The 24,072-nt window shown below is 39.9% G+C and overlaps 2 non-coding genes across 2 annotated transcripts; one reads left to right on the top strand and one right to left on the bottom strand.

Moving 5' to 3' along the window:
- Nucleotides 1–10,636: 10,636 nt before the first annotated feature.
- On the bottom strand, nucleotides 10,637–10,744 carry LOC148544961 (small nucleolar RNA R71). The gene has a single exon (XR_015900491.1). It is a non-coding gene; the product is annotated as a small nucleolar RNA R71 (small nucleolar RNA).
- Nucleotides 10,745–23,451: 12,707 nt separating this feature from the next.
- LOC148544960 (small nucleolar RNA R71) lies at nucleotides 23,452–23,559 on the top strand. The gene has a single exon (XR_015901169.1). It is a non-coding gene; the product is annotated as a small nucleolar RNA R71 (small nucleolar RNA).
- The last annotated feature ends 513 nt before the right edge of the window (nucleotides 23,560–24,072 follow it).

Here is a 24,072-nt window from a genome sequence, read left to right as displayed (position 1 = left end):
TGTTGGTTTTGCTGTGGTGGAGAAGGTTGAGCTTGCTGAACTTGTTGTTGATTCAATTGCATCTGCTTCAGCAAGTTGGTCATTTCACAGATACTCTGAGTTAAAGCAGTAGTCTCTCTGCTAGAGGATACTTCTACAACGGCTTTTGCACGGCCTTGTTTCTGCCTGTGATTCCTAGTAGATTCAGCTAAGTCGCTGATCAATTGCCATGCCTCATCAGTGGTTGATGAGCGGACATTTTATACACTTTTTGTGGTTAATTTCATATAGTTTTTAGTATATTTTAGTTAGTTTTTAGTTTATTTTCATTAGTTTCTAGGCAAAATTCATATTTGACTTTACTATGAGTTTGTGTATTTTTCTGTAATTTCAGGTATTTTCTGGCTGAAATTGAGGGAGCTGAGCAAAAATCTGATTCAGGCTGAAAAAGGACTGCTGATGTTGTTGGATCCTGACCTCTCTGCACTCGGAATGGAATTTCTGGAGCTATGGAAGTCCAATTGACGCGCTTCCAATTGCTTTGGAAAGTAGACATCCAGGGCTTTCCAGCAATATATAATAGTCCATACTTTACTCAAGGATAGACGACGTAAACTGGCGTTCAACACCAGTTCCATGTTGCAGTCTGGTGTCCAGCGCCAGAAACACGTTACAAGTTGGAGTTCAACGCCAGAAACAGGTTACAGCCTGGCGTTGAACGCCCAAAACAGCCCAGACACGTGAGAAGCTTTAGTCTCAGTCCCAGCACACACCAAGTGGGCCCCAGAAGTAGATTTCTGCACTATCTATCATAGTTTACTCATTTTCTGTAAACCTAGGTTACTAGTTTAGTATTTAAACAACTTTTAGAGACTTATTTTGTATCTCATGACATTTTAGATCTGAATTTTGTACTCTTTGACAACATGAGTCTCTAAACTCCATTGTTGGGGGTGAGGAGCTCTGCTGTGTCTCGATGAATTAATGTAAGTATTTCTGTTTTCCATTCAAACATGCGTGTTCCTATCTAAGATATCCATTCGCACTTCAACATGAATGTGATGAACGTGACAATCATCATCATTCCCCCACGAACGCGTGCCTGACAACCACTTCCGTTCACCGTAGAATGAATGAATATCTCTTGGATCTCTTAATCAGAATCTTCGTGGTATAAGCTAGATTGATGGCAGCATTCAAGAGAATCCGGAAAGTCTAAACCTTGTCTGTGGTATTCCGAGTAGGATTCAAGGATTGAATGACTGTGACGAGCTTCAAACTCGCGAGTGCTGGGCGTAGTGACAGACGCAAAAGGATAGTAAATCCCATTCTGGTACGATTGAGAACCTGCAGATGATTAGCCGTGCGGTGACAGCGCACCTGGACCCTTTTCACTGGAAGGATGGATGGTAGCCATTGACAACGGTGATCCACCAACACACAGCTTGCCATAGGAGGACGTGCGTGCGTGAATCAGGAAACAGAGGAAAGCAGAATTTCAAAAGACAAAGCATCTCCAAAACTCCAACATATTCTCCATTACTGCATACAAGTATAATTTGTGTTCTGCCCTTCTTACTTTTTACAATTCAAATTAAGAATTATTATTGATATTATATCCTGACTAAGAGTTACGAGATAACCATAGCTTGCTTCAAGCCAACAATCTCCGTGGGATCGACCCTTACTCACGTAAGGTATTACTTGGACGACCTAGTGCACTTGCTGGTTAGTTGTGCGAAGTTGTAAGAGAGTAATGTGAACATTAACATTACAATTTCGTGCACCAAGTTTTTGGTGCCGTTGCCGGGGATTGTTTGAGTTTGAACAACTGACGGTGAATCATGTTGCTTAGATTAGGAAAATTTTGTTTTTTGGGTCAGAGTCTTTTATATTCTTTTCAAAAAAAAAATAAAAAATTAAAATAAAAATAAAAATAATATTTTTTCTTAGTTATTAAAAATAGTTTTCAAAACAAGTGTTACATTTACTGCTCATTTGGCTAGAGCGTTGGTCTGTGTTCTTGGTAAATTGGGTACCTTCTTTTTAAAATTCTTTTTCAAAAATAATTTTTACATTAAATCTTGTGCCAAACTTTAAGTTTGGTGTTTTCTTGTTGATTTTTCTTTGGTTTTCGAAAAATCTTATTTTGGTTTTCTAAAAATTTTAAGTTTGGTGTTCTTTCTTCATGTTCTTGTGTTCTTGTGAATCTTCAAAGTGTTCTTGAGTTTCCCTTGTGTCTTGATCTTAAAATTTTTAAGTTTGGTGTTCCTTGGTGTTTTCCCTCCAAAATTTTCGAAAAAAATGAGCATTAGATCTAAAAATTTTAAATCTTGTGCTATCTTATTGTTTTTCTCTCTCCTCTTTAAATTCAAAAATATATTTTCTCTCTATTTTAAAGCAAATTTTCAAAATTTACCTTTAAAATTTAGATTTTTATTTCAAAATTTAAAACCTTTTTCAAAAATCATCATATCCTTTTCAAAACTTCCTAACCACTTTCTCTCTCCTCATTTTTTCGAAAATTTTCACCCATTTTTATTTATTTTATTTAATTTATTTTATTTTTGAAATAAATAAATAAATAAAAATAAATTTTTTTATTACATCATCTCCCTTTCTCCATCATGGATCTAAGTGGAAATGAACAGTCCAGAAGGACTCTGGGGTCATATGCTAACCCCTCTACTGCTTCATATGGGAGTAGTATCTGCATACCCTCCATTGGAGTCAGTAGCTTTGAGTTGAATCATCAGCTCATTATCATGGTGCAGTAAAGCTGCCAGTATTTCGGTCTACCACAGGAAGAACCTATAGAGTTTCTGGCACAGTTTTTACAAATTACTGACACAGTACATGATAAGGAAGTAGACCAGGATGTCTACAGATTATTACTATTTCCATTTGCTCTAAAAGACCAAGCCAAGAGGTGGTTAAATAACCAACCTAAGGCTAACATAAGGACATGGAAACAGCTGACAGAAAAATTCTTGAATCAATACTTTCCTCCAAAACGGATGACACAGCTAAGGTTGGACATCCAAGGCTTTAAACAAGGAGATAATGAATCTCTTTATGATGCCTGGGAGAGATACAGAGAGATGCTACGAAAATGCCCCTCTGAAATGTTTTTAGAGTGGGTTCAGTTAGACATCTTCTATTATGGGCTTACAGAAAGAGCTCAGATCTCTCTAGATTACTCAGCTGGTGGATCTATCCACATGAGAAAGACAATTGAAGAAGCTCAAGAGCTCATTGATACAGTTGCCAAAAATCAGCATCTGTACCTAAGCAGTGACCCTTCCATGAAAGAAGAGGTTAAAACAGTAACTGCTGAACTCAGTCCTGTAGAACAAGCTGCTGACTTCAATCAGCAATTGGACTTTCTAACACAACAGTTAGCCGAATTCAAGATAGACTACAAGAGACAAAGATGGCTAATATAAATATGGAAGAACAATTAAAGCAAACAAAACAGCAGCTGTCAAAACAAATAACAGAAGAATGCCAAGCAATTCAATTAAGAAGTGGAAAAACATTAAATACCCCACCTCAAGGCAGCAGGAAGCCAAGAAATGAGCAAACCACCCAAAATCCATCTGAGGACAGTAAGAGCCCAGGAAAAAATAATTCTGGCATTAAAACGCCAGAAATTGGGTGGAAGGCTGGCGCTGAATGCCCAGACCATGCTTAGGACTAGCGTTCAACGCCAGAAATAAGCAAGGAACTGGCGTTGAACGCCCAAAGGAAGCATAGTTCTGGCGTTCAGACGCTAGGAACAGATGAGGAATTGGCATCTAACGTCACTCCAGCTTCTAACTCTGGCACTCAAATGCCAGAGAGGGATCAGACACACACAAGTGCTGATGACAACCCCTCTAAAAAGGCTTCTTCAACTATTTCTGTAGGAAATAAACCTATAGCAACCAAGGTTGAGGAATATAAAGCCAAGATACCTTATCCTCAAAAACTCCGCCAAGAGGAGCAGGATAAGCAATTTGCTCGCTTTGCAGATTATCTCAGGACTCTTGAAATTAAGATTCCATTTGCAGAGGCACTTGAGCAAATACCTTCTTATGCCAAGTTCATGAAAGAGATCTTGAGTCATAAGAAGGATTGGAGAGAAACTGAAAGAGTTCTCCTCACTGAAGAATGCAGTGCAGTCATTCTGAAAAGCTTTCCTGAAAAGCTTAAAGATCCCGGAAGCTTTCTAATACCATGCACATTAGAGGGAAATTGCACCAGGACAGCTTTATGCGATCTTGGGGCAAGCATTAACCTAATACCTGCATCCACTATCAGAAAGCTTGGTTTAACTGAAGAAGTTAAACCAACCCGGATATGTCTCCAACTTGCTGATGGCTCTATTAAATACCCATCAGGCGTGATTGAGGACATGATTGTCAGGGTTGGGCCATTCGCCTTTCCCACTGACTTCGTAGTGCTGGAGATGGAAGAGCACAAGAGTGCTACTCTCATTCTAGGAAGACCTTTCCTAGCAACTGGACGAACTCTCATTGATGTCCAAAAGGGGGAAGTCACCCTAAGAGTCAATGAAGATGAGTTTAAGTTGAATGCTGTCAATGCCATGCAGCATCCAGACACACCAAAAGACTGCATGAAAGTTGATCTTATTGACTCTTTGGTAGAAGAGATCAACATGGCTGAGAGTCTCGAATCAGAGCTGGAAAACATCTTTAAAGATGTTCCACCTGATCTAGAGGATTCAGAGGAATTGAAAGAGTCTCTGAAATTTCCTCAGGAAGAGGAAAAACCCCCTAAACCCGAGCTCAAACCATTACCACCATCCCTGAAATATGCATTTCTGGGAGAAGGTGATACTTTTCCAGTGATCATAAGCTCTGCTTTAAATCCACAGGAAGATGAAGCACTAATTCAAGTGCTAAGGACACACAAGACAGCTCTTGGGTGGTCCATAAGTGACCTTAAGGGCATAAGCCCAGCTAGATGCATGCACAAGATCTTATTGGAGGACAATGCTAAGCCAGTGGTTCAACCACAGAGGCGGCTAAATCCAACCATGAAGGAAGTGGTGCAGAAAGACGTCACTAAATTACTGGAGGCTGGGATTATTTATCCTATTTCAGATAGCCCCTAGGTGAGTCCTGTTCAAGTTGTCCCTAAAAAGGGAGGCATGACAGTGGTTCATAATGAAAAAAATGAACTGGTTCCTACAAGAACAGTTACAGGGTGGCGCATGTGTATTGATTACAGAAGGCTCAATACAGCCACCAGAAAGGATCATTTTCCTTTATCATTCATAGACCAGATGCTAGAAAGACTAGCAGGTCATAATTATTACTGCTTTTTGGATGGCTATTCAGGCTATAACCAAATTGCAGTAGATCCCCAGGATCAAGAGAAAACAGCATTCACATGTCCATCTGGAGTATTTGCTTACAGAAGGATGCCTTTTGGGCTGTGTAATGCGCCTGCAACCTTTCAGAGATGCATGCTCTCTATTTTCTCTGATATGGTGGAAAAATTTCTGGAAGTCTTCATGGATGACTTCTCAGTATATGGAGACTCATTCAGCTCCTGTCTTGATCACCTGACACTGGTTTTGAAAAGATGCCAAGAGACCAACCTGGTTTTAAACTGGGAAAAATGTCACTTTTTGGTGACTGAAGGGATTGTCCTTGGGCATAAAATTTCAAACAAGGGAATAGAGGTGGATCAAGCTAAAATAGAGGTAATTGAAAAATTACCACCACCTGCCAATGTTAAGGCAATCAGAAGCTTTCTGGGGCATGCAGGATTTTATAGGAGGTTTATAAAGGATTTTTCAAAAATTGCAAAACCTCTAAGCAACCTGCTAGCTGCTGACACGCTATTTGTGTTTGACACAGAGTGTCTACAGGCGTTTGAAACTCTGAAAGCTAAGCTGGTCACAGCACCAGTTATCTCTGCACCAAACTGGACATTGCCGTTCGAATTAATGTGTGATGCCAGTGATCACGCCATTGGTGCAGTACTGGGGCAGAGGCATGACAAGCTTCTGCATATCATTTATTATGCTAGCCGTGTTTTGAATGATGCCTAGAAAAATTACACAACCACAGAAAAAGAATTGCTTGCAGTGGTTTATGCCATTGACAAGTTTAGATCATACTTAGTAGGATCAAAAGTGATTGTGTACACAGATCATGCTGCTCTTAAATATCTACTCACAAAGCAGGATTCAAAACCCAGACTCATAAGATGGGTGTTACTTCTATAAGAGTTTGATATAGAAATAAGAGACAGAAAAGGGACAGAAAACCAAGTGGCTGACCATCTGTCCCGGATAGAACCAGTGGAAGGGGCGTCCTCCCCCTCTATTGAGATCTCTGAAACCTTTCCGGATGAGCATTTGTTCGCCATTCAGGAATTACCATGGTTTGCAGACATTGCAAACTACAAAGCTGCAAGGTTCATTCCCAAGGAGTACAGCAGCTGATGAGCGGATAATTTATACGCTTTTTGGCATTGTTTTTAGTATATTTTTAGTAGAATCTAGTTACTTTTAGGGATGTTTTTAATAGATTTTATGTTAAATTCACATTTCTGGACTTTACTATGAGTTTGTGTGTTTTTCTGTGATTTCAGGTATTTTCTGACTGAAATTGAGGGACTTGAGCAAAAATCAGATTCAGAGGTTGAAGAAGGACTGCTGATGCTGTTGGATTCTGACCTCCCTGCACTCAAAGTGGATTTTCTGGAGCTACAGAACTCGCAATGGCGCGCTTCCAATTGCGTTGGAAAGTAGACATCCAGGGCTTTCCAACAAAATATAATAGTCCATACTTTGGCCAAGAATAGATGACGTAAACTGGCGTTCAATGCCAGCTCTCTGCCCAAATCTGGCGTCCAGCGCCAGAAAAGGATCCAAAACCAGAGTTGAACGCCCAAACTGGCACAGAAGCTGGCGTTCAACTCCACAAATGGCCTCTGCACGTGCAACACTTAAGCTCAGCCCAAACACACACCAAGTGGGCCCCGGAAGTGGATTTATGCATCAATTACTTACTCATGTAAACCCTAGTGACTAGTTTATTATAAATAGGACCTTTTACTATTGTATTAGACATCTTTGGATTACCTTATGATCCTTTGATCACGTTTTGGGGGCTGGCCATCTCGGCCATGCCTGGACCTTCACTTATGTATTTTCATACGGTAGAGTTTCTACACTCCATAGATTAAGGTGTGGAGCTCTGCTGTTCCTCAAAGATTAATGCAAAGTACTACTGTTTTCTATTCAATTCATCTTATTTCGCTTCTAAGATATCCATTCGTACCCAAGAACGTGATGAAGGTGATGATTATGTGTGACGCTCATCATCCTTCTCCCTTATGAACGCGTGCCTGACAAACACCTCCGTTCTACATGAAATAAGCTAGAATGAATATCTCTTAGATCTCCTAACCGGAATCTTCGTGGCGTAAGCTAGAATGATGGCGGCATTAAAGAGAATCCGGAAGGTCTAAAACTTGTATGTGGTATTCCGAGTAGGATTCAATGATTGAATGACTGTGACGAGCTCCTAACTCGCGATTGCAGGGCGTTAGTGACAGACACAAAAGGATAGTAAATCCTATTCCAGCATGATCGAGAACCGACAGATGAATAGCCGTGCCGTGACAGGGTGCGTGAGCATATTATTCACTGAGAGGATAAGATGAAGCCATTGGCAAGGGTGATGCCTCCAGACGATTAGCCGTGCCGTGACAGGGCATTGGATCATTTTCCCGAGAGATGACCAAAAATAGCCATTGACAGTGGTGATGTATCACATAAGGCCAGCCATGGAAAGGAGTAAGACTGACTGGATGAAGATAGCAGGAAAGCAGAGGTTCAGAGGAACGAAAAGCATCTCTATTCGCTTATCTGAAATTTCTACCAATGATTTACATAAGTATCTCTATCCCTATTCTATTATTTATTATTCAAAAACTCCATGATTATTTTATATCCGCCTGACTGAGATTTGCAAGGTGACCATAGCTTGCTTCATACCAACAATCTCCGTGGGATTCGACCCTTACTCACATAAGGTATTACTTGGACGACCCAGTGCACTTGCTGGTTAGTTGTATCGAAGTTGTGACAAATTATGAATGTGTAATCACGATTACGCGTACCACGTTGCTCACGTGCCAGGAATAGTTTGAGCCTGGACATCACAATTTCGTGCACCAAGTTTTTGGCGCTGTTGCCGGGGATTGTTCGAGTTTGGACAACTGACGATTCATCTTGTTGCTCAGATTAGGTAATTTTCTTTTCGTTTTCTTTTCAAAAATTTTTCAAAAATATTTCTAAAATTTTCTCATCTGTTTTCGAAAAAAAAAAATAAAAATGTTTTCAAAAATAAAATTTTTCAAAATTTTTAAGAATGAATTCTAGTGTTTCATGAAGCATGTGAAGCCTGGCTGGCTGTAAAGCCATGTCTAAATTCTTTTGGACTGAGGCTTCCAAATCATCATCACAAGAGCAAGCTAGTTGTTGCCAATAAAATTTGCTGTTGTATGCATGAGAGGTACATGCTGAAACTTGGCTGGCCATTGGCCATGTCTAGTGTTTTGGACCGGAGCTTTCATTGAAAGCTTGGCTGGCTAGTGAGCCATGTCTAATTCCTGGACTGAAGCTTTAGACTAATATGGCAAGATTCCTAGAATTCATATTAAAAATTTTGGAATCCTTATTTTTCTTTTTCAATTAATTTTTCGAAAAAAATCCAAAAAAATTAGAAAATTATAAAAATCAAAAATATTTTTCTGTTTCTTGTTTGAGTCTTGAGTCATATCATAAGTTTGGTGTCAATTGCATATGCATCTTGCATTTTTTCGAAAATTTCATGCATTCATAGTGTTCTTCATGATCTTCAAGTTGTTCTTGGTAAGTCTTCTTGTTTGATCTTGATGATTTTTTGTTTTGTATCTTTTCTTGTTTTTCATATGCATTCTTGAATTCTTAGTGTCTAAGCATTAAAGAATTCTAAGTTTGGTGTCTTGCATGTTTTCTTTGCATTAAAATTTTTCAAAATTATGTTCTTGATGTTCATCTTGACATTCATAGTGTTCTTGGTGTTCATCTTGACATTCATAGCATTCTTGCATGCATCACATGTTTTGATCTAAAAATTTCATGCATTGCATAATTTTCATGTTTTTCATAAAAATTTCAAAAATAAAAAAAAAATATCTTTCCCTTTTTCTCTTATCAAATTCGAAAATTTGGATTGACTTTTTCAAAAATTTTTAAAATCTAATTGTTTCTCATGAGTCAAATCAAATTTTCAATTTGAAAATCTTATCTTTTTCAAAATCTCTTTCAAAAATCAAATCTTTTTCAAAATTCTTAGTTATTTTCGAAAATTCAAAAAAATATTTTTCAAAAATCTTTTTCTTATTTTTATACTAAATTTTCGAAAATAACAATAGCAATTAATGTTTTGATTCAAAAATTTCAAGTTTGTTACTTACTTGTTAAGAAAGATTCAAACTTTAAGTTCTAGAATCATATCTTGTGATTTCTTGTGAATCAAGTCATTAATTGTGATTTTAAAAATCAAATCTTTTTCAAAGCTAATTCCTATCATATCTTTTCAAAAATATCTTCTTATCTTACCTTTTTCAAAAATTTGATTTCAAAATATCTTCTCTAACTTCCTAACTTCTTATCTTTTCAAATTTGTTTCAACTAACTAACTAACTTTTTGTTTGTTTCTTAACTTTTCCAAAACTACCTAACTAACTCTCTCTCTTTAATTTCCGAAAATATCTCCCCTCTTTTTCAAAAATTTCTTTTTATTAACTAATTATTTTTATTTTTGATTTTAAAAAAAAAAATTTTTCGAAAAAAATACTAACCTTTTTCGAAAATCACTAACTCTTTTTCAAAAATTATTTTCGAAAATTCTCCCTCTCCCATCTTATTCTATTTATTCATTCATATCCTAACATCTCATCTCACATCTCTGCCATCCTCACAGTTATGTTTCTTCCATTATATTACATTCTTTGTCACCCCCTTTTCTTCTACTCACACAGGGATCCCTATACTGTGGTATAAAGCATCTCTATTATTATTATTACTTTTCTGTGCCTTCTTCTTTGTCATATGAGCAGGAGCAAGGATAAGAACATTCTTGTGGAAGCAGATCCAGAACCTGAAAGGACTCTGAAGAGAAAATTAAGAGAAGCTAAAATACAACAATCCAGAGATAACCTTTCAGAAATTTTCGAACAGGAAAAGGAGATGGCAGCCGAAAATAATAATAATGTAAGGAAGATGCTTGGTGACTTTACTGCACCTAATTCCAATTTACATGGAAGAAGCATCTCCATTCCTGCCATTGGAGCAAACAATTTTGAGCTGAAACCTCAATTAGTTTCTCTGATGCAGCAGAACTGCAAGTTTTATGGACTTCCATCTGAAGATCCTTTTCAGTTCTTAACTGAATTCTTGCAGATATGTGATACTGTTAAGACTAATGGAGTAGATCCTGAAGTCTACAGGCTCATGCTTTTCCCTTTTGCTATAAGAGACAGAGCTAGATTATGGTTGGATTCTCAACCCAAAGACAGCCTGAACTCTTGGGATAAGCTGGTCACGGCTTTCTTAGCCAAGTACTTTCCTCCTCAAAAGATGAGCAAGCTTAGAGCTGATGTTCAAACCTTCAGACAGAAAGAAGGTGAATCCCTCTATGAAGCTTGGGAAAGATACAAACAGTTGACCAAAAAGTGTCCTTCTAACATGCTTTCAGAATGGACCATCCTGGATATATTCTATGATGGTTTATCTGAGCTATCAAAGATGTCACTGGACACTTCTGCAGGTGGATCCATTCACCTAAAGAAAACGCCTGCAGAAGCTCAAGAACTCATTGACATGGTTGCTAATAACCAGTTCATGTACACTTCTGAAAGGAATCCTGTGAATAATGGGACACCTATGAAGAAGGGAGTTCTTGAAGTTGATACTCTGAATGCCATATTGGCTCAGAATAAAATATTGACTCAGCAAGTCAATATGATCTCTCAGAGTCTGCATGGAATACAAGCTGCATCCAACAGTACTCAAGAGGCATCTTCTGAAGAAGAAGCCTATGATCCTGAGAACCCTGCAATAGCAGAGGTAAATTACTTAGGTGAACCTTATGGAAACCCCTATAACTCAACATGGAGAATTCATCCAAATTTCTCATGGAAGGATCAAAAGCCCCAACAAGGCTTTAATAATGGTGGAAGAAACAGGTTTAGCAATAGCAAGCCTTTTCCATCATCAACTCAGCAACAGACAGAGAACTCTGAACAAAATGCTTCTAATTTAGCAAATCTAGTCTCTGATCTATCTAAGGCCACTGTAAGTTTCATGAATGAAACAAGGTCTTCCATTAGAAATCTGGAAGCACAAGTGGGCCAGCTGAGTAAAAGGATCACTGAAATCCCTCCTAGTACTCTCCCTAGCAATACAGAAGAGAATCCAAAAGGAGAGTGCAAGGCCATTAACATAAGCACCATGGCCGAACCTGCAAAGGAAGGAGAGGACGTGAATCCCAAGGAGGAAGACCTCCTGGGACGTCCAGTGATCAATAAGGAGCTTCCCTCTGAGGAATCAAATGACTCTAAGGCTCATTTGGAGACCATAGAGATTCCATTGAACCTCCTTATGCCCTTCATGAGCTCTGATGAGTATTCCTCTTCTGAAGAGAATGAGGATGTTACTGAAGAGCAAACTGCCAAGTTTCTTGGTGCAATCATGAAGCTGAATGCCAAATTATTTGGCATTGATACTTGGAAAGTTGAACCTCCCTTGTTCATCAATGAACTAAGTGATCTGGATCAACTGACATTGCCTCAGAAGAGACAGGATCCTGGAAAGTTCATAATACCCTGTACCATAGGCACCATGATCTTTAAGGCTCTATGTGACCTTGGTTCAGGAATAAACCTCATGCCCCTCTCTGTAATAGAGAAACTGGGAATCTATGGGGTGCAAGCTGCTAAAATCTCACTAGAGATGGCAGATAGCTCAAGAAAACAGGCTTATGGACAAGTAGAAGATGTATTAGTAAAGGTTGAGGGCCTTTACATCCCTGCTGATTTCATAGTCCTGGATACTGGAAAGGAAGAGGATGAATCCATCATCATAGGAAGACCTTTCCTGGCCACAGCAAGAGCTGTGATTGATGTTGACAGAGGTGAAATATTCCTTCAATGGAATGAGGACTCCCTTGTGTTTAAAACTCAAGGATCTCCCTCTGCAACCATGGAGAGGAAGCAGAAAAAGCTTCTCTCCAAGCAGAGTCAACCAGAGCCCCCACAGTCAAACTCTAAGTTTGGTGTTGGGAGGCCACAACCAAACTCCAAGTTTGGTGTTGAACTCCCATATCCAAACTCTAAGTTTGGTGTTGGAGAGTCTCAACAAAGCTCTGCACATCTGTGAGGCTCCATGAGAGCCCACTGTCAAGCTATTGACATTAAAGAAGCGCTTGTTGGGAGGCAACCCAATGTTTATCTAATTCTTATTTTTATTGTTTTTCATATTTTCTTAGGTTCATGATCATGTGGAGTCACAAAATAAATATAAAAATCGAAAACGGAATCAAAAACAGCAGAAGAAAAATCACACCCTGGAAGAGCATCTGTCTGGCGTTCAGCGCCAGAACAAAGCATGGTTCTGGCGCTGAACGCCCAAAATGGGCAGCTTCTGGGCGCTGAACGCCAGAACAGGCATGGTTCTGGCGTTCAATGCCAGAAATGGCACACAAATGGGCGTTGAACACCCAAAATGGCCACCAACCTGGCGCTGAACGCCCAGAGTTGGGTACAAAGGCATTTTTACATGCCTAATGGGTGCAGGGATGTAAATCCTTGAACACCTCAGGATCTGTGGACCCCACAGGATCCCCACCTACCTCCACTCACTTCTTCTCACCACTCTCTTTCACACAACCCCATAAACACTCTTCCCTAAAAACCCTTCACCAATCACCTCAATCTCTCTTCCCCATCACCTCTTCACCACTCACATCCATCCACTCTTCCCCATAAACCTACCTCATAAACTCCACCTACCTTCAAAATTCAAAAATAATTTCCCACCCAAACCCCCTCCCTTCCCTATATAAAGCCCTCAATTCTTCTTCAAACTCACACAACACAACCCCTCTATACCCTTCTTGGCCGAACCACATCACCCTCTCCCTCTCCTCCATTTCTTCTTCTTCTTCATCTATTCTTTTGTTTATTGCTCGAGGGTGGAGCAATATTCTAAGTTTGTTGTGGTAAAAGCATAGCTTTTTTGTTTTTCCATTACCATTGATGGCACCCAAGACCGGAGAATCCTCTAGAAGAGGGAAAGAGAAGACAAAAGCTTCCACATCCGAGTCATGGGAGATGGAAAGATTCATCTCCAAAGCCCATCAAGACCACTTCTATGATGTTGTGGCCAAGAAGAAGGTGATCCCTGAGGTCCCTTTTAAACTCAAAAGAAATGAGTATCCGGAGATCCGACATGAAATTCAAAGAAGAGGTTGGGAAGTCTTAACAAATCCCATCCAACAAGTCGGCATCCTAATGGTTCAAGAGTTCTATGCCAATGCATGGATCACCAAGAACCATGATCAAAGTAAGAACCCGGATCCAAAGAACTATGTTACAATGGTTCGGGGGAAATACTTATATTTTAGTCCGAAAAATGTGAGGTTGGCGTTCAACTTGCCATACATGGAAGAGAACGCACGCCCCTACACAAGAAGAGTCAACTTTGATCAAAGGTTGGACCAAGTCCTTATGGACATATGTGTAGAAGGAGCTCAATGGAAGGTTAATTCCAAAGGCAAGCTGGTTCAACTAAGAAGATTGGACCTCAAGCCTGTAGCTAGAGGATGGTTGGAGTTTATTCAATGCTCAATCATTCCCACTAGCAACCGGTCTGAAGTTACTATAGACCGGGCCATCATGATCCATAGCATCATGATTGGAGAAGAGGTGGAAGTTCATGAGATTATACCTCAAGAACTCTACAAGGTGGCTGACAAGTCCTCCACTATGGCAAGGTTAGCCTTTCCTCACCTCATTTGCCACCTATGCAATTCGGCTGGGATTGACATAGAGGGAGATATCCTCATTAAAGAGGACAAGCCCATCACTAAGAAAAAGATGGAGCAAGCAAGAGAGCCCATCCATCGAGCTCAAGAGGCGCAAGAAGCTCATTTCCATGAGATTCCGGAGATGCCTCAAATGCACTTTCCTCCACAAAACTATTGAGAGCAAATCAACACCTCCCTAGGAGAATTGAGTTCCAATATGGGACAACTAAGGGTGGAACATCAAGAGCACTCCATCATGTTTCATGAAATAAGAGAAGATCAAAAAGCAATGAGGGAGGAGCAACAAAGACAAGGAAGAGACATAGAAGAGCTCAAGGACATCATTGGTTCCTCAAGAAGGAAATGCCACCATCACTAAGGTGGATTCATTCCTTGTTCTTGTTTCCTCTGTTTTTCGTTTCTATGTTGTGTGCTTATCTGTGTTTGTGTCTTCATTACATGATCATTAGTAGTAGTAACTTTGTCTTAAAGATATGAATGTCCTATGAATCCATCACCTCTCTTAAAAGAAAAATGTTTTAATTCAAAAGAACAAGAAGTACATGAGTTTCGAATTTATCCATGAACTTAGCTTAATTATATTGATGTGGTGACAATGCTTCTTGTTTTCTGAATGTATGCTTGAACACTGCATATGTCTTTTGAAGTTGTTGTTTAAGAATGTTAAATATGTTGGCTCTTGAAAGAATTATGACTAGGAGACATGTTATTTGATAATCTGAAAAATCATAAAAATGATTCTTGAAGCAAGAAAAAGCAGCAAAGAACAAAGCTTGCAGAAAAAAAAAAAAGGGGCGAAAAAAAAATGTAGAAAGAAAAAGAAAAAGCAAGCAGAAAAAGCCAATAACCCTTAAAACCAAAAGGCAAGGGCAAATAAAAAGGATCCCAAGGCTTTGAGCATCAGTGGATAGGAGGGCCTAAAGGAATAAAATCCTGGTCTAAGCGGCTAAACCAAGCTGTCCCTAACCATGTGCTTGTGGCGTGTAGGTGTCAAGTGAAAACTTGAGACTGTGCGGTTAAAGTCAAGGTCCAAAGCAAAAAAAAAAAAAAGAGTGTGCTTAAGAACCCTGGACACCTCTAATTGGGGACTTTAGCAAAGCTGAGTCACAATCTGAAAAGGTTCACCCAATTATGTGTCTGTGGCATTTATATATCCGGTGGTAATACTGGAAAACAAAGTGCTTAGGGCCACGGCCAAGACTCATAAAGAAGCTGTGTTCAAGAATCATCATACTGAACTAGGAGAGTCAATAACACTATTTGAAATCTAAAGTTCCTATAGATGCCAATCATTCTGAACCTCAATGGATAAAGTGAGATGCCAAAACTATTCAAGAGGCAAAAAGCTATAAGTCCCGCTCATATGATTGCAGCTATGTTTCATTGATAGTTTGGAATTTATAGTATATTCTCTTCTTTTTATCCTATTTGATTTTCAGCTGCTTGGGGACAAGCAACAATTTAAGTTTGGTGTTGTGATGAGCGGATAATTTATACGCTTTTTGGCATTGTTTTTAGTATATTTTTAGTAGAATCTAGTTACTTTTAGGGATGTTTTTAATAGATTTTATGTTAAATTCACATTTATGGACTTTACTATGAGTTTGTGTGTTTTTCTGTGATTTCAGGTATTTTCTGACTGAAATTGAGGGACTTGAGCAAAAATCAGATTCAGAGGTTGAAGAAGGACTGCTGATGTTGTTGGATTCTGACCTCCCTGCACTCAAAGTGGATTTTCTGGAGCTACAGAACTCGAAATGGCACGCTTTCAATTGCGTTGGAAAGTAGACATCCAGGGCTTTCCAGCAATATATAATAGTCCATACTTTGGCCAAGAATAGACGACGTAAACTGGCGTTCAACGCCAGCTCTCTGCCCAAATCTGGCGTCCAGCGCCAGAAAAGGATCCAAAACCAGAGTTGAACGCCCAAACTGGCACAGAAGCTGGCGTTCAACTCCACAAATGGCCTCTGCACGTGCAACACTTAAGCTCAGCCCAAACACACACCAAGTGGGCCCCGGAAGTGGATTTATGCATCAATTACTTACTCATGTAAACCCTAGTGACTAGTTTATTATAAATAGGACCTTTTACTATTGTATTAGACATCTTTGGATTACCTTATGATCCTTTGATCACGTTTTGGGGGCTGGCCATCTTGGCCATGCCTGGACCTTCACTTATGTATTTTCATACGGTAGAGTTTCTACACTCCATAGATTAAGGTGTGGAGCTCTGCTGTTCCTCAAAGATTAATGCAAAGTACTACTGTTTTCTATTCAATTCATCTTATTTCGCTTCTAAGATATCCATTCGTACCCAAGAACGTGATGAAGGTGATGATTATGTGTGACGCTCATCATCCTTCTCCCTTATGAACGCGTGCCTGACAAACGCCTCCGTTCTACATGAAATAAGCTAGAATGAATATCTCTTAGATCTCCTAACCGGAATCTTCGTGGCGTAAGCTAGAATGATGGCGGCATTCAAGAGAATTCGGAAGGTCTAAACCTTGTCTGTGGTATTCCGAGTAGGATTCAATGACTGAATGACTGTGACGAGCTCCTAACTCGCGATTGCAGGGCGTTAGTGACAGACGCAAAAGGATAGTAAATCCTATTCCAGCATGATCGAGAACCGACAGATGAATAGCCGTGCCGTGACAGGGTGCGTGAGCATATTATTCACTGAGAGGATAAGATGAAGCCATTGGCAAGGGTGATGCCTCTAGACGATTAGCCGTGCCGTGACAGGGCATTGGATCATTTTCCCGAGAGATGACTGAAAGTAGCCATTGACAGTGGTGATGTATCACATAAGGCCATCCATGGAAAGGAGTAAGACTGACTGGATGAAGATAGCAGAAAAGCAGAGGTTCAGAGGAATGAAAAGCATCTCGATTTGCTTATCTGAAATTTCTACCAATGATTTACATAAGTATCTCTATCCCTATTCTATTATTTATTATTCAAAAACTCCATGATTATATCTCTGTGGGATTCGACCCTTACTCACGTAAGGTATTACTTGGACGACCCAGTGCACTTGCTGGTTAGTTGTATCGAAGTTGTGACAAATTATGAATGTGTAATCACGATTACGCGTACCAAGTTGCTCACGTGCCAGGAATAGTTTGAGCCTGGACATCACAATTTCGTGCACCAGCAGCCAACAAAAGAAAAAATTAATTACTGATGCAAAGTACTACTTGTGGGATGAACCCTATCTCTTTAAGAGATGTGCAGACAGAATAATCCGTAGGTGTGTGCCTAGAGAAGAAGCGCAGAGGATCCTATGGCATTGTCATGGATCACAATATGGAAGCCATTTCGGAGGTGAGCGAACAGCCACCAAGGTCCTCCAATGTGGTTTCTACTGGCCTACACTCTATAGAGATTCCCGAGAGTTTGTACGTAACTGTGACAGTTGCCAGAGAGCTGGTAATTTGCCTCATAGTTATGCCATGCCTCAACAAGGAATCTTGGAGATTGAGTTGTTTGATGTATGGGGAATTGATTTCATGGGGCCTTTCCCACCATTATACTCAAACACTTATATTCTGGTGGCAGTTGACTATGTATCAAAATGGGTAGAGGCCATTGCCACACCCACCAATGATACTAAAACAGTACTAAAGTTCCTCCAGAAACACATATTCAGCAGATTTGGTGTCCCTAGGGTACTAATCAGTGATGGGGACACTCACTTCTGCAACAAACAGCTTTACTCTGCCATGGTCCGGTATGGGATTTGCCATAAGGTGGCAACTCCATATCATCCACAGACAAATGGGCAAGCTGAAGTCTCTAACAGAGAACTAAAAAGAATCCTGGAATGGACTGTAAGTACCCATAGAAAAGATTGGGCACGAAGCTTGGATGATGCTCTGTGGGCTTACAGAATAGCATTCAAGACTCCTATAGGGACCTCTCCTTACCAACTTGTGAATGGTAAGGCTTGTCACCTGCCCGTGGAACTGAAATATAAGGCCTACTGGGCAACCAGATTCCTTAACTTTGATGCCAAATTAGCTGGAGAGAAAAGATTGCTCCAGCTGAATGAGCTAGAGGAATTCAGATTCACTGCTTTCGAAAATGCCAAGCTTTACAAAGAGAAATAAAAAAGGTGGCATGACAGAAAGCTGTCATCTAGAATCTTTGAACCAGGACAAAAGGTTCTGTTGTTTAACTCTAGGCTCAGGCTATTTTGGAAACTGAAGTCCCGGTGGAGAGGACCATATGTGATTACAAGTGTATCACCATATGGTTATGTGGAGCTTCAAGATATTGATTCTGATAAGAAGTTCATTGTTAATGGACAGAGAATCAAGCACTATCTTGAAGGCAATGCTGAGCAAGAGTGCTCAAGGCTGAGGCTAGATTAAAAACTCAGCAAGGTCCAGCTAAAGACAATAAAGAAGCGCTTGCTGGGAGGCAACCCAGCCATGGGGCATCACTTCCTCTAAGCATTTTGCCCTATTCTTGATTTTATTTGTTTATATAAAGTTCATTGATACTAAGGTAAAGAGTCAATTGTATAAGTTTACAGGGTTACAGAAGGATTCTGCACACAAAACAGAGAAAAAGAGCTCACTGGCAAGAAAACGCCAGTAAAAGTCTGTTTTGGGCTTTCAACGCCCAAAAGAAGCATCCACTGGGCGTTGAACGCCTGTAAGGATATCCATCTGGGCGTTAAACGCTAGAAAGAAGCATCTTCTAGGCGTTGAACGCCAGAAAGAAGCTCCTTCTGGGCGTTTAACGCCAGATTTACAGCATCCTGGGCGTTTAGAAAAACGCCCAATGACAAAGAAGTTCCTGGCGTTCAACGCCAGAAAGAAGCAACAGCTGGGCGTTGAGCGCCCAGGAGAAGCAGCAGTTGGGCGTTGAACGACCAAAACATGCAGCGTTTGGGCGTTCAAATGCCAGGATGGTGGGGAGGAGGTAAATTCGTTTTTTTTTTTCATATTTTTCATTTTAATCTTAATTTTCATGTTTCAATTCATGATTTCTTGCATAAACATGTTACAAACCCTGATTTCTAAAATCCCTAATTTCTAAAAACCCCACTTTAAAAATATCAAATGTATCTTAATCCATAAGCAAATCCTTTTTTTTCCAATTCAACTCTTTTTCAAAATTTTCAAAACAAATCTATCTCTTTTCATTCAAAAATCTTTTCAACTAATCAATATCTTTTTCAAAAAAATCCAAATTTATCTTTTTCAAATATCTTTCATATCTTTTCAATTTTAAATTATATCTTTTCTTATCATACTTATCTCTTTTTAAATCATATCTTCTATCTTATCTTTCTCCCTATTTTCGAAAACCCACCCCCCTCCCTTTTAAAATCACATTCGGCCTCCTTCCTCTCATCCACCATTTAACACTAGCTCTCCTTCTATCCCTCTCCTTTCTTTTCTTTTGCTTGAGGACAAGCAATCCTCTAAGTTTGGTGTGTTTATCCGTGATCACTAAACCATACCCACTAAGATCATGGCTCCTAAAGGAAAACAACCCACTCCAAGAGGCAAGAAAGAGAGTGTTCCAAAACCACTTTGGAATCAAGGGAGGTTCTTAACCAAAGAACATTCAGACCATTACTACAAAATAATGGGTCTAAGATCTGTGATCCCGAAAGTCAAGTTTGATCTGAAAGAAGATGAATATCCGGAGATCCAAGAGCAGATTCGAAACAGGAACTCGGAAGTCCTAGCTAATCCTGAAACGAAAGTGGGAAGGAATATGGTTCAAGAATTCTACGCTAATCTGTGGCAAACAGACAGGAAGAGAATATCTGGAGCTGCCCTCTATGACTACAGGACTGTGGTCAGAGAAAAGATTGTTCACATCCACCCTGACAAAATCAGGGAGATCTTTAAGCTACCTCAGCTGAAAGATGACCCAGACTCCTTCAATAGGAGAATGATGAGAACAAACAAGGGCCTGGATAAGATTCTAGAGGATATATGCATCCCTGGAGCCAGGTGGACCACCAGCACGAAGGTTGCCCCAAGTCAACTCAAGAGAGAAGATCTCAAACCAGTCGCCAGAGGATGGCTGGACTTCATTGGGCGTTCTATATTGCCCACCAGCAACCATTCTGAAGTCAATATTAGAAGAGCAGTGATGATCCATTGCATTATGTTGGGAAAAGAAGTAGAAGTTCATCAACTGATACCATCTGAATTCTATATACTTGCCAATAAGAACTCCAAGGATGCCAGGTTGGCTTATCCAAGCCTAATCTCTATGCTCTTCAAAGATGCTGGAGTAAAGATGGGAATAACAGAGTATATCTCAGTGGAGCAACCAATTACTAAAATCACAATGGAAAAACAACAAATGCAGGATGACCCCATCAAGAGGAGGGCGCAAGAATTCCTACCAGAACTCCCTCAATTTGAATACTGGGAGCATCTTGAGGCATCTGTCACTAAGTTGCAAGAAACCATGGACCAATTGAAGGAAGAACAGCAAAATCAAAACATCATGCTTTGCAAACTGCTCAGAGAACAAGAGGTGCAAGGGCGTGAATTAAGAGAACTAAAGCGTCAGAAACTATCTCTTGAAGGGCCAAGAACCCCACAGACTAAAGAGGCATCCGCTTCCCAAAGTCAAGATTGTTGAGTTCTGATCTTAACCTTAACCCTGTGATAACTTTTTTTTTCTATTATTTGAGTTTCACCTTAGGAGTCATATAATGGCAATTAGTATTTATATTTTGATTTTATCCCCAATTAAGCTATAATTTATTTTTCTCATCATCATTAAACATGAATAAAATAGAAGATTTTCTTTAGAAAAAGGAGGCAATAATTTTCGAGTTTTTAATAAAACAAATTCTAATTGTTTACATGTGGTGGCAATGCTTTCTGCCTTCTGAATGAATGCTTGAACAGTGCATATGTCTTTGGAATTTGATGTTCTTGAATGTTAAATATGTTGGCTCTTGAAAGAATGATAAACATGAGACATGTTATTGGTAATCTGAAAAATCATAAAAATGATTCTTGAAGCAAGAAAAAGCAGTGAATACAAAGCTTTCAAAAAAAAGCAAGCAGAAAAAGCCAATAACCCTTAAAACCAAAAGGCAAGAGTAATAAAAAGGATCCAAGACTTTGAGCATCAGTGGATAGGAGGGCCTGAGGGAATCAAATCCTGGTCTAAGCAGCTAAACCAAGCTGTCCCTAACCATGTGCTTGTGGCGTGAAGGTGTCAAGTGAAAACTTGAGACTGAGCGGTTAAAGTCAAGGTCCAAAGCAAAGAGAAGAGTGTGCTTAAGAACCCTGTACACCTCTAATTGGGGGCTTTAGCAAAGCTGAGTCACAATCTGAAAAGGTTCACCCAATTATGTGTCAGTGGCATTTATGTATCCGGTGGTAATACTGGAAAACAAAGTGTTTAGGGCCACGGCCAAGACTCATAAAAGTAGCTGTGTTCAAGAATCAACATACTGAACTAAGAGAATCAATAACACTATCTGAATTTTAAGTTCCTATAGATGCCAATCATTCTGAGCTTCAATGGATAAAGTGAGATACCAAAACTGTTCGGAAGCAAAAAGCTACTAGCCCCGCTCATTTAATTAGAATCTGAGCTTCACTCAAAAAATCTGAGATATTATTGTTTCTTGACTCATTTGTATTCTATTTTATTTATCTAGTTGCTTGAGGACAAGAAACAGTTTAAGTTTGGTGTTGTGATGAGCAGACATTTTATACGCTTTTTGGGGTTAATTTCATATAGTTTTTAGTATGTTTTAGTTAGTTTTTAGTTTATTTTCATTAGTTTCTAGGCAAAATTCATATTTCTGGACTTTACTATGAGTTTTTATGTTTTTCTGTAATTTCAGGTATTTTCTGGTTGAAATTGAGGGAGCTGAGCAAAAATCTGATTCAGGCTGAAAAAGGACTGCTGATGCTGTTGGATCCTGACTTCTCTGCACTCGGAATAGAAATTCTGGAGCTACAGGAGTCCAATTGCCGCGCTTCCAATTGCATTGGAAAGTAGACATCCAGGGCTTTCCAGCAATATATAATAGTCCATACTTTGCTCAAGGATAGACGACGTAAACTGGCGTTCAACGCCAGTTCCATGTTGCAGTCTGGCGTCTAGCACTAGAAACACGTTACAAGTTGGAGTTCAACGCCAGAAACAGGTTACAGCCTGGCGTTGGATGCCCAAAACAGCCCAGGCACGTGAGAAGCTTTAGTCTCAGCCCCAGCACACACCAAGTGGGCCCCAGAAGTGGATTTCTGCACTATCTATCATAGTTTACTCATTTTCTGTAAACCTAGGTTACTAGTTTAGTATTTAAACAACTTTTAGAGACTTATTTTGTATCTCATGACATTTTAGATCTGAATTTTGTACTCTTTGACAGCATGAGTCTCTAAACTCCATTGATGGGGGTGAGGAGCTCTGCTGTGTCTCGATGAATTCATGCAAGTATTTCTGTTTTCCATTCAAACATGCGTGTTCCTATCTAAGATATCCATTCGCACTTCAACATGAATGTGATGAACGTGACAATCATCATCATTCCCCCACGAATGCGTGCCTGACAACCACTTCCGTTCACCGTAGAATGAATGAATATCTCTTGGATCTCTTAATCAGAATCTTCGTGGTATAAGCTAGTGATGGCAGCATTCAAGAGAATTCGGAAAGTCTAAACCTTGTCTGTGGTATTTCGAGTAGGATTCAAGGATTGAATGACTGTGACGAGCTTCAAACTCGCGAGTGCTGGGCGTAGTGACAGACGCAAAAGGATAGTAAATCCCATTCCGGTACGATCGAGAACCTGCAGATGATTAGCCGTGCGGTGACAGCGCACCTGGACCCTTTTCACTGGAAGGATGGATGGTAGCCATTGACAACGGTGATCCACCAACACACAGCTTGCCATAGGAGGACGTGCGTGCGTGAATCAGGAAACAAAAGAAAGCAGAATTTCAGAAGACAAAGCATCTCCAAGACTCCAACATATTCTCCATTACTGCATACAAGTATAATTTGTGTTCTGCCCTTCTTACTTTTTACAATTCAAATTAAGAATTATTATTGATATTATATCCTGACTAAGAGTTACGAGATAACCATAGCTTGCTTCAAGCCAACAATCTCCGTGGGATCGACCCTTACTCACGTAAGGTATTACTTGGACGACCCAGTGCACTTGCTGGTTAGTTGTGCAAAGTTGTAAGAGAGTAATGTGAACATTAACATTACAATTTCATGCACCAGTGGTCTTGTACTTTTTCATAGACCCATTGCTAGCACTTTCCAATGTGGTCTTATCTTGGGGCCTCATGCCCTGTGTGACGTAGCCGAGTAACACTATCTTGTCAATCATATGGTGGGGGCAAGCTTCCAGAAGATTATTGAAGCGCTCCCAGTACTCATAGAGAGTTTCAGATTCATCCTGAACAATCATGGAAATATCTTTCCTCAGTTTATCAGTAACTTCAGCTGGAAAGAACTTTTCCAAAAATTCTCTTCTGAGTGTATCCCAGTTGGATACAGTTGCTGCGGGTTGAGTGTAGTACCACTCTCTTGCCTTTCCCTCAAGAGAAAATGGGAAGGCTTTCAGCAAAATTGAAGTTTCATCTGCACCATCACGCCTGACAGTAGAATAGGCTGCTTGAAAATCTCTCAGGTGCTTGATAGGCTCTTGAGCAGGAAAGCCATGAAACTTGGGCATCAAATTGAGCAGTGCGGTCTTTATTTCAAAGTCTGTAGCCACCGCTGGATGATGCGCTTAAAACGGTTACATTGTAAAATCAGGGGCTCCAGCCTCCTAGATAGTAACTCTCCTAGGTGCTGCCATGTCACCTATACGTAAATCAACCAAATCAGTAGAACGGGGGCTGGTTTCTTCCTCAAATGACGTTTCAGATCCGCCCTCAGAGAGGACTAACCGACGCATATAGTTTTTTCAATCTCAGGATCGAATACTGGCAAGCTTCGA

This window comes from Arachis ipaensis, chromosome B9 (genome assembly GCF_059453495.1).
Source record: "Arachis ipaensis isolate K30076 ecotype BB chromosome B9, ASM5945349v1, whole genome shotgun sequence".
Taxonomy (NCBI): Eukaryota; Viridiplantae; Streptophyta; class Magnoliopsida; order Fabales; family Fabaceae; genus Arachis; species Arachis ipaensis.
This window is presented reverse-complemented; position numbering and strand designations above follow the sequence as displayed.